This window comes from Carlito syrichta, unplaced genomic scaffold, assembly GCF_000164805.1.
Source record: "Carlito syrichta isolate Samal-C Ts95f unplaced genomic scaffold, Tarsius_syrichta-2.0.1 Scaffold185760, whole genome shotgun sequence".
NCBI classification, from domain to species: Eukaryota; Metazoa; Chordata; class Mammalia; order Primates; family Tarsiidae; genus Carlito; species Carlito syrichta.
The window spans coordinates 5,229-14,340 of NW_007129856.1; the positions used below are offsets into that span (position 1 = coordinate 5,229).

The following is a 9,112-nucleotide window of genomic DNA, read 5'->3' on the forward strand; positions in this document are numbered from 1 at the left end:
GCAAGAGCTCATTTTTGTACCTTAAAAAATGGTGTCCTCTTGCAAAAGCATGCATAAATATTTGGAGGGACACTATGCCTGAGCGCCAAAGGAATATGATAGTATAGCAATAAGATGATGAAGACCAGGCATGGTGGCTCATGCCTGTCATCTCAGCACTTTGGGAGGCTGTGGTGGAAAGATGGCTTGAGGCCAGGAGTCCGAGATCAGCCTGGGCAACAAAGCGAGATCCTGTCTCTACAAAAACTAAAAAATCAGCATGGCGTGGTGGCACACGCATGTAGTCCCAGCTACTCAGCACGCTGAGGTGGAAGGATCGCCTGAGCCCAGGTCAAAGCTGTGGGGAGCTGTGATTGTGCGGCTGAACTCCAGCCTGGGTGACAGAGTGAGACGCCGACTCAAAGAAAAAAAAGACAAAGTGGGTGTGATTCCCCACAGAGCAGTGAACACAAGAGCCACTCCCAGGCCCCACCCCCCAGCAGAGGTGGCAGGAGAGGGCAGGCTGGCCCCAGGCACTGTGGAGGCGCAGAGGCACATCCCCACTGGCAAGCCTCATTCGTTACCTCCTGGGGAGAGGCGGAGGGCCCCAAGAGGCAGAGAGGGGCTGGCAGGCTGAGGGCGGGGCAGGGCACACTGGCACCTGTGCAGAAGCAGCCCTGGGCATCCAGGCCCTTCTCCATGAGGATGGCCGCTAGGTACTGCAGCAGGAAGCCATTCTCCCACATGACTTCAGCACCTCCTGACAGTTTTTGTCCAGACTCCCACTGAGCGGCACGGCCTCCTCGGCTGTCTCCAGGTAGGAAGCCAGGACCCTGCGGGCCAGGTCTTGCCACAGTGGGTGTGATTCCCCGAGACAGAGCAGTGAACACCAGAGCCAACCCCCAGGCCCCACCCCTCAGCAGAGGTGGCAGGAGAGGGCAGGCTGGCCCAGGGCTGTGGAGGTGCATCCTCCTCAGCGTTCCCAACCTACAGCTTCAGGACGGCCTTGGCTGTGATGATCTTGAGGAAGGCCAGGCCCCTGAGGCTGGTGTCTGGCAGGATGTCCCGGATGGTCTCCATGCTGTGGCTGCCACTCAGCAACTTCTCGTTGTTCCTCACGTGGAAGCACTTCAGGTACTCCAGGGACAGGGAGAAAACCTAGGGCAAACAGGTCCTCTTTGTGTACAAGTACAGCAGCAGCTCCTTGATGGCGTCCGGCTTGGGAACCTCCGAGGATGATCGGTCCAATGGTGCACCCAGGGGGGCCGCTGGTTCCAAGGGTAGGTCACCCTGGGGGCCCCTTGGGGGCATCCTTGGGCTCCTCAGGGTACTGGACATTCACCCAGTCATTCTCCTGCTGGGACCAGACCTTCTGCAGGGCCTCTCACACATTCTCCAGCCAGTCTTCGGCTTCATCCGGTGGAGAGGCTCGCAGGGCCAGCCTCCGGCCGGAGAAGACCAGCTCAAAGCACCTGACACTGTGAGCTGGCCCCACAGCCTTGCAGCACAGCAGGGAGCAGCTCTCCATGCAGGTGCGCTCCCTGTGGCCCAGGTAAAGGTGGAGCTCCAGTGGGGACAGCTCGCAGAAGACCTCCCTCCAGATGCCCATGCCGCCCTGCCACTCCACTGCGCCCAGCTTCAGGAGCCCCTGGAATGGGTTGGACAGTCCTGTGAGAGAAAGAGGCACTTCAGACCCAGGTTCGCCCCAGTCCTGCCCAAGGCAACCTCTGGGGCCCAATGTCCTGCAGGAGGATGCAGGTCAGCCACGGGCACCGCCTAATGGGTTTCTAAAAGCCCCCTGCTGCTGACTGACTTCCTGTGTTTCCCTGATGACCCAGACACTGCACAAGAAGATAAAAGCGCTCAGAAGACCTCCTCCGGTGAGCTCTTCCCTGCCTGCCCCCTCTGTTGTGAGGTGAACTATCTGTGCTCCCGTGAGGCCAACTCCTCCATTTCTGCAAGAGTTCCACCTCAACACCTACACAAGGACAAGGACATCCTCCCAGTGCCTGCCCTCTCCCCTACACTGCCCCTTCTCCCTTCTTTGATGGGTCTTCCCACCTGCACTCAAGCCTGCAGGCTCCCATCTTGATGTCTCTAGTTACAGCCTCAGCCCTACCTGAAGCTGCTGGAGGAATCATCGAAGCTGCCTCTGGCTACCCTGCTCCTCCTCCCAAGCCCACTCTGGGGGCTTCTGTCCCCCTCATTGCAAAGACACTGCTCCTGGGATGGCTGCTCGTGCCTTCCAGCTGCCACACCCGGAGACCACACCTCAACCCCCTGCCCTCTGTGCTGTTGGCCTGCTGCTCCCCTGGCTTGGCCTGAGCACCCAGTGCACAGGCTGGGCCTATCACCTCTCCTGCTCCGCAGGGCTCTGCGCCCAGCTCTCGTCTCCAGCCTGGACCTTGCCCTTGAACTTCAGATTCATACATCTACCTGCTCCATGAGTGTTTAAAGACATGCCCCAAATGAGGCCCTGATGCTCCCCCTGCAGGCCTGCCTCTTCTCGAATGTCCTCATCTCACAAAACAACAAAGCACACCCTTCCAGCTGCTGGGGCCGAGGGCCTCAGAGCCACCAGGGATGTTCTTCCACCCCTAACATTGACGCAAGCCCTTGGTTCCACCTTCCACACTTGTTCTCACCTTCCTGATCTGCCTCCCAGGTCAGCCAGTGCCACTCTGGCCTGGTGGTCTCCTAAGAGGTCTTTCTCCCCCTGCAGTCCTTCAACGTAGGGACTGCAGCGACCTGCTTAAAGACAAGCCAGAGCACATCCCTCTCCAACAGTCCACAGAGGCTGCCACCTCCTTTGGCGGAGGCCAAGGGGCTGCCCCACCAATGACCCCTCATGCATGCGCCTGTCCCACCTCCTCTCCAGCTGCTCTGGGCTATGCTGCTCCCAGACGTGCCAAGCAGACTTGGGCAGAGGATCTGTGCACTTGTTCTCCCTGCTTGAAATGGATTGCCTTAGCCACCCCCACTCCTCAAGCATCACCTTTGGGAGGGCATCCCCAGCCCCTGCATGAGACCATGCACCTTCCACTGAAACCCCTGGTCTGTTGCTCTCCGTGGTGCTCACCACCACAGGGCCATGCGCTGCTGACTCAGTGACATTCTCATCCCTGTCTCCCCCTCAAAGCACACACCCCACAAAGAGAGGATGCTGCTTTGCTTCCTGCTGTGTCCCCAGCACCTGGAACAGTGCCTGGCCTGTCACAGACCCTCCACAAACATTTGCTGAGTGTCCATGCCACAGGCTTTCCAGTACACCCTGCTCTTAAGGTCTGCCGCCAGGCAGGGGGTCCAAAGCCACTTAGTCCTCTCTCCCAGGCTGGACTAGCCTTGAGGTTTCAAACAGTGGTACAGGGGCCTTCTGCCCTCAGGGAGCCTGAGGTCTAGGCACACAGCCCGCCTCCGCTGGCACGGCCAGAGTCCAGCCACCACCAGGCTGACAGCAGCCTGCAGACCCAGCTCCACCCGTGCTGCCCAAGCCAGGGCCTGCCAGCTACCGAGTTCCCTGCTCGGTCACTGCAAATGGAAATGAGGAGCGAAGGGGACTGGCTCTAGGACAAACTGTGTTTATCTGTTTTGAAGAGGAAACCAATTAACAGGGTTACGGAAAATTAAGGCTGCAATTATTTCAGGCTTTCCAGAATTTCACAGGTATGGAGATCAAGCTGGCCTCCCTGGACAGCACTGAGAGACACCAAACAGCCCACATAAGTATTGCACAAACACCTGGGATAAAGGCCATTGGAAGGACCGGGAACACCCGCGGGCTCCAAGGGCAGGGCTTGCTCTGAGCTATGGTCAAGAGTCCTCTACAGTCACAAGTTTTACAGAGAAGTTCCAGGAAAAATATTTCCAGGCTCAAGAGGCGAGACAGTATTGTTGTGCTCCGGAGGCACCTTTGAGCATGACTTTATCAGAAAATAAAAGTACTTTTCTTGGAATGCTGTCTTCAGTGACTAAGCACATGTGCTCCTGGGATTACTTTCCGGGATGAAGTTTTCCTGTGAGAAAACATCACACATTGGGTAGGGACCCAGGATATCACACCTTTCTGAAAGGCACACTCCCTGCAGACTGGCCCACCCAGGACCCTGAGGGTCACCTCCCCATCTCCCTGTGGCATACCACCCAGAAGTTCTTATGCACTGGGGACCCTGAGGTTTACCTTCCCATCTCCCTAGGCTGTATCACCTGGAAGTTCTTATGCACCTTCCCATCTTACCGGAAGTTCTTATGCAACTAGGGCTCTGAGGGGTACCTACCCTGCGGTGCACCACCCAGAAGTTCTTGTGCTGCTGCGTGGGGGCTGCCCCAGCATTCCTGCTTCCCGGGGAAGGCACACAGGCTTTGTCTAAGGCCCCCAGGAGTAGCTGTTCCTTGGTCCTTGAGAAAAATGCCTGTGAAAACAGGTCATGACTCTGGAGTCCCTCGGGATGTTGCCACCGAGTCATCTTTGGCACTCACCAGAGGCTTCTCCTGGGGAGGCCGGTAGAAGTCATCTTCAGAGATCCACCTCTTTCTTTTCTGATGAGAAAGAAGTAAAGATAGAGCCTGTGACTCTCATACTATGAAACTGAGCCACTGAAAGTTCACAGTTCAGTCATTTTGGTATATTCAGAGTTGTGCAACCATCACCACAATCTAAGTGGAGAACATTTTCATCACCCCCCAAAAAAACCCCAAACCCATCAGCATTACCCCATGTCCCCCGACTACCCCAGCGTGAGGCAACCACAAACCCACTTTCTGCCCCTCTCGATTTGCCTGTCCTGACATCTCATCCGAAGGAAGCACACAACGTGACCTCTCGCGCCTGGCTCCCCCCCTTCCGCGAAGGGCCTCAGGCTCATCCCGTCTGTGGTGTATACGGGTACTTCATTCCTTGTTAGCACCAAGTACCAGACGTGCCTTGTTTGGTTTATCCGCTCATCGACTGATGGACGTTTGGGTGGTTGTGAACTTGGCTATTGGGAATGACACTGCCATGAACAGGTGTCTGAGAATTCTCGCGGGGACTTGGTTTCATTTTCCTGGGCATGTCCCTAGGAGTGGAATTGCTGGGTCATGAGTAACTCTACATTTTACTTCTTGAGAAACTGCCAGACTGTTTTCCACAGTGGCTGCACCATTTTACATTCTCCCCAGCAATGTATGAGGGTTGCGATTTCTCCATACACTCCCTACAAATTTGTTATTATTTGTCTTCTTTTTTTTTTTTTTTTTTTTTGAGTTGGAGTCTCACTCTGTCGCCCAGACTGGAGTGCAGTGGCCGCTCCTGGCCACCGCAGCCTCGACCTGCTGGGCTCCGTTGATCCTCCCGCCTCAGCCTTCCGAGTAGCTGGAATTACAGGCATGTGCTACCATGCCTGGCTGATTTTTTTTATTTATTGTAGAGATGAGGTCTCACTGCCTAGGCAGGTCTCGAACCCGCGGGCTCAGGCAATCCACTCACCTCAGCCTCCCAAAGGTGCGGGATTACAGGCTGAGCCCAGCTTATTATTTGTCTTCTTGATTACAGCCATTCTGATGGGTGAAGTGCTGTCTCATGTGGCTTTGATTTGCATTTTCCTAATGACTTTTCATGTGTATATTGGTCATTTGTACATCTTCTTTGGAGAAAAATTTATTCAAATCCTTTGCCCATTTAAAAACTGGGTTGTTGTTCTGTTGTTGAGCTGTGTTATGGGTTGAATTGTGGCCCCTGAATAGACATGTTGAAATCCTCACCCCGTACCTCAGGGTGTGACCTGACTGGAAATACAGTCTTTGTGAATGTAATTACTTAAGATGAGGGCACAGGAATAGAATGATCCCTTCACCCAGTATGACTGATATCCTTATGAGGAGAGGAGATACACAGAGGAAAATGCTAGTGAAAGCAGAGTCATGGGGAGGATGCTCTCTGAGGCACAAGCACTTTTGACTTCAATGAGGGCCAATTTGCCTTCTTTTTTTGGTTGTGCTTCTGGTGTCACAGTTGAGAATCACTGCCTAAGCCAGTGTCACCAAGACTTACTCCTGTGTCTTCTGCTAAGCTTTGTAGTTTGGCTCTCGTGTGTGTCTCTGACCCATTTTGAGTTAATTTGTGTAAGGTGTCAGGAAGGGTGCAACCATGTTCCCGTGCATGTGGATATCCAGGTGTCCCTGCACACAGGTTATAAGATGAGAGGCCCAGCGAGCAGGCCTCAGGGTCCTCCCTGGATGCCTCTGCCTGTGCCCTCCACACCATGCAGGCCCTGCAACCCCAGGCAGCTGGGCCCTGTCCCTTTCCTTCTGGTCTGAGTCAGAGTGGCTCAATGGCTGGGGGAAGTGGAGTCTGGGGTCTGGGCTTGTGGGAATGATTTCAGTTTTCATTATTTTAAGCACTCCCCCCCCGCCTTTCTGTGTCTCAGCGGAGAAGAGCAGAGTCAAGGAAGCTGGCTGTGCCTCCTAAGTGGCTGTTCACACAGAGGAAGTGAATCATGCAAGGGATGAGACCAGCCTGGCTGGTTAGTTATGTGCCACCAACCTCACCCAGACATTGCCATTTCCAGCCACCAGATCAAGAAGGTGCTCCTGGCTATGTAGACAGAGGAGTTGGGCTCGAGTTGCCAGAAGGGCTGGGCAAGTGAATTCACTGAGATGCTACTAGATGTCTTAAGCCAAGGGAGGCGGGTTCTGACTCAGGCAATTGGGCCCACAGAGAACTGGGCCCTTGGAACTGGCAGGTGCTTCCTTCTGCTGCTGATGGGACATGTGTCAGTCAGGGCGGCCACAGGAACGTCTATAACACCAACTCCAAACAAAGTCTGCCAAGGCCATCAAGACCCTGAAGACACAGGCAGGAAGAGCAGTTCCCATCAGGCATGTGCTGTCCTGGCCACCTCACATACACCTGGAGAGTCCTGTGTCTCCTGCCCTCACCCACGGCCCTCATGGGGGACTTGCATCCCTCAAGACCTCAAGACTAGGAGGTGCCTGCCACCTCATCCCGGAAGCTTCTCTCACCTTCCCCAGTTGGGTCAGGGAGCCCCATGGGAAACCCATGAGAGTCTGTGCTTACCCCATCCTAGCCTACTAGGCTGTTTGGAACCGTTATTTTTCTTGGTATCTCCAGCAAAAGTGCTGCACAGAGTCATAAAAGGTGAGAAACAAAGTCCTGATGATGCCAACATCTTTACATAAAATGACAAAGGTCGCTGAGGGAATGGAAAGGAAGGAGATGTGAATTTCAGGATTATGGATGCTCTCTCCACTAAGAAATGTCCAGATAGTCTGTGGTCCATAGGTCAGCTGCCAAGGAGGTGACACTCTAGGGAAAACTTCCTGCTCTCTTAAGCAGCTGAGAAGCAGTGGGCTCACGGGTCCTCGAAGCTTCTGCCCTGGTCTGGCAGGGCCCTAAGACAGGGACCCTCCTGGGGATGGGAAGGAGAGAGCCTAAGAAGGAACCCAGAACCAACCCTCCTCCCACCGCCTTCCTTCCTATCACCCTCCTCTCCACTGCCCTCCTTTCCACCCCTTTCTTCTCACCACCTTCCTCCCCTCCACACTCCTCCCCTCCACCCTCTTCCTCCTCACTCTCCTCCCCACCTCCTTCCTGCAGCGCTCAGGGCCTGCATCTGGCCAGCTCCCTGTCCCTCTAACAGTGGGTTGGGGGGACCAGCATTACTAAGGAGCTATACCAGGGCAGCACCCACCACTCGGGACAGAGGAATGCCACCTGGAGCTCCTGAAGGTACTGTGACAACCCAGTGAGGCATCTGGCTGAGAAGTCCAGTCTCTGGGCTCCTTTCGGGGGAGACGGGACCTTTTGTCCAATCTGTCTGCATGATGCCAGGCAATGGCCTGCCTGCACCCATAACTGAGGGCAGGGACCAAAGGTCTTGGGCAGTTGGCCCATGGCACAGTGATGAGGACTGAGCTGCAGAACTCAGATGGCCTGCTGGGAGTCAGTGTACAGGCCAAGCCCAGACTCATGACCCCTTGAGAGCCCCTGCCTGTACCCGTCCTTCCTGGTACTCAGCACAAGGGTCGCTATGATGTGCATAATCACATGTCTCTCAGTGTCTGACCCCACAAGGTGGGCTCTTGTCTGTCCTGCTCCTTCGTGCTTGGCTCACAGTAGGTGCTTTGTGTCCAGTGAATTTTAAACATTTTTTAATAGACTGGATGACTCTTAGCACCCTAAAACTTGACAGTGTCCCCAACATCCCCCCTCACAGTGTCAAATAAAAAGCCCCTGCAAGAGACGGGAAGATGAGGACCCCAGGCAGACAGACGGGCCAGCCCTATGTTGTCCAGGGCAGGGAGCCAGCAGGTGGCAGCGGTGCCCGGGGACTGTCTACCCACACCTCCCCCGTGAGATGAACACAGGGAGGGGAGCACCGAGGCGCCCACACCGGTCTCGGCACCGGATGCTTTAAGTCCACCCATGTTTCCCAAGCAACCTCCAGCCTCCAGACTTCCCTGGGGCCGGCAGGGAGGCAGGGCCTGCCCTGGTCAGACCAACTGGATCACTCATCTACTTGTGGTGAACTGACAGCCTGGCAGCTCAGCAGTCTCCTGAGAGCTCAGAAACTGCTCAGGACGTGCCTCTCACCCAGGTCACGCCCGGGCAGATGATGTGGGCACGGAAGCGAGCAGGCCCTTCCCCTCACGAAGCAAGAGAGGAAGGCTGAAAACACACCAGTCGGTAAGGAGGGACACACTCCATGTACTCCACACATTCCACACACTGCAGCTGCACTCGGGGAGTGAGACAGACAGCCAAGCAGACACACAGGACAGGGCGCATTCTAGATGCAGGGTCAGGTCAGGGAGGGCTGGGACAAGAGGCAGAAGGAGAGGGCCACAAGCATTGGCCCGAGGCCAGGGGGAGCTTGCTCTGAGGAGCTGCAAGGAAGGGCCTTGCTTGCTGCCAGCAGGCTGTCCTGTGCCCCATTCCCCACCCTCCCTTCCAGCTCAGTCCTCTCCCCTGCCCCTTTCCCTCCTGTCCCATCCCCCCACCCTGTCCCCCACCCCCACTCCATCCCCTCCCTGCTCCTTCCTCTCATCCTGTCCCCACCACCGCCCTTTGGCTGCCCATCCCTCACCCACTCTGTCCTCTCCCCTTCCTCTCCTTTCCCCCTCCCCTCCCACCCTG

At 55.7% G+C, this 9,112-nt stretch overlaps 1 pseudogene; it reads right to left on the reverse strand.

Moving 5' to 3' along the window:
• Positions 1-563: 563 nt before the first annotated feature.
• LOC103252962 overlaps positions 564-9,112 on the reverse strand; it is a 16,409-nt pseudogene continuing 7,860 nt past the window's right edge.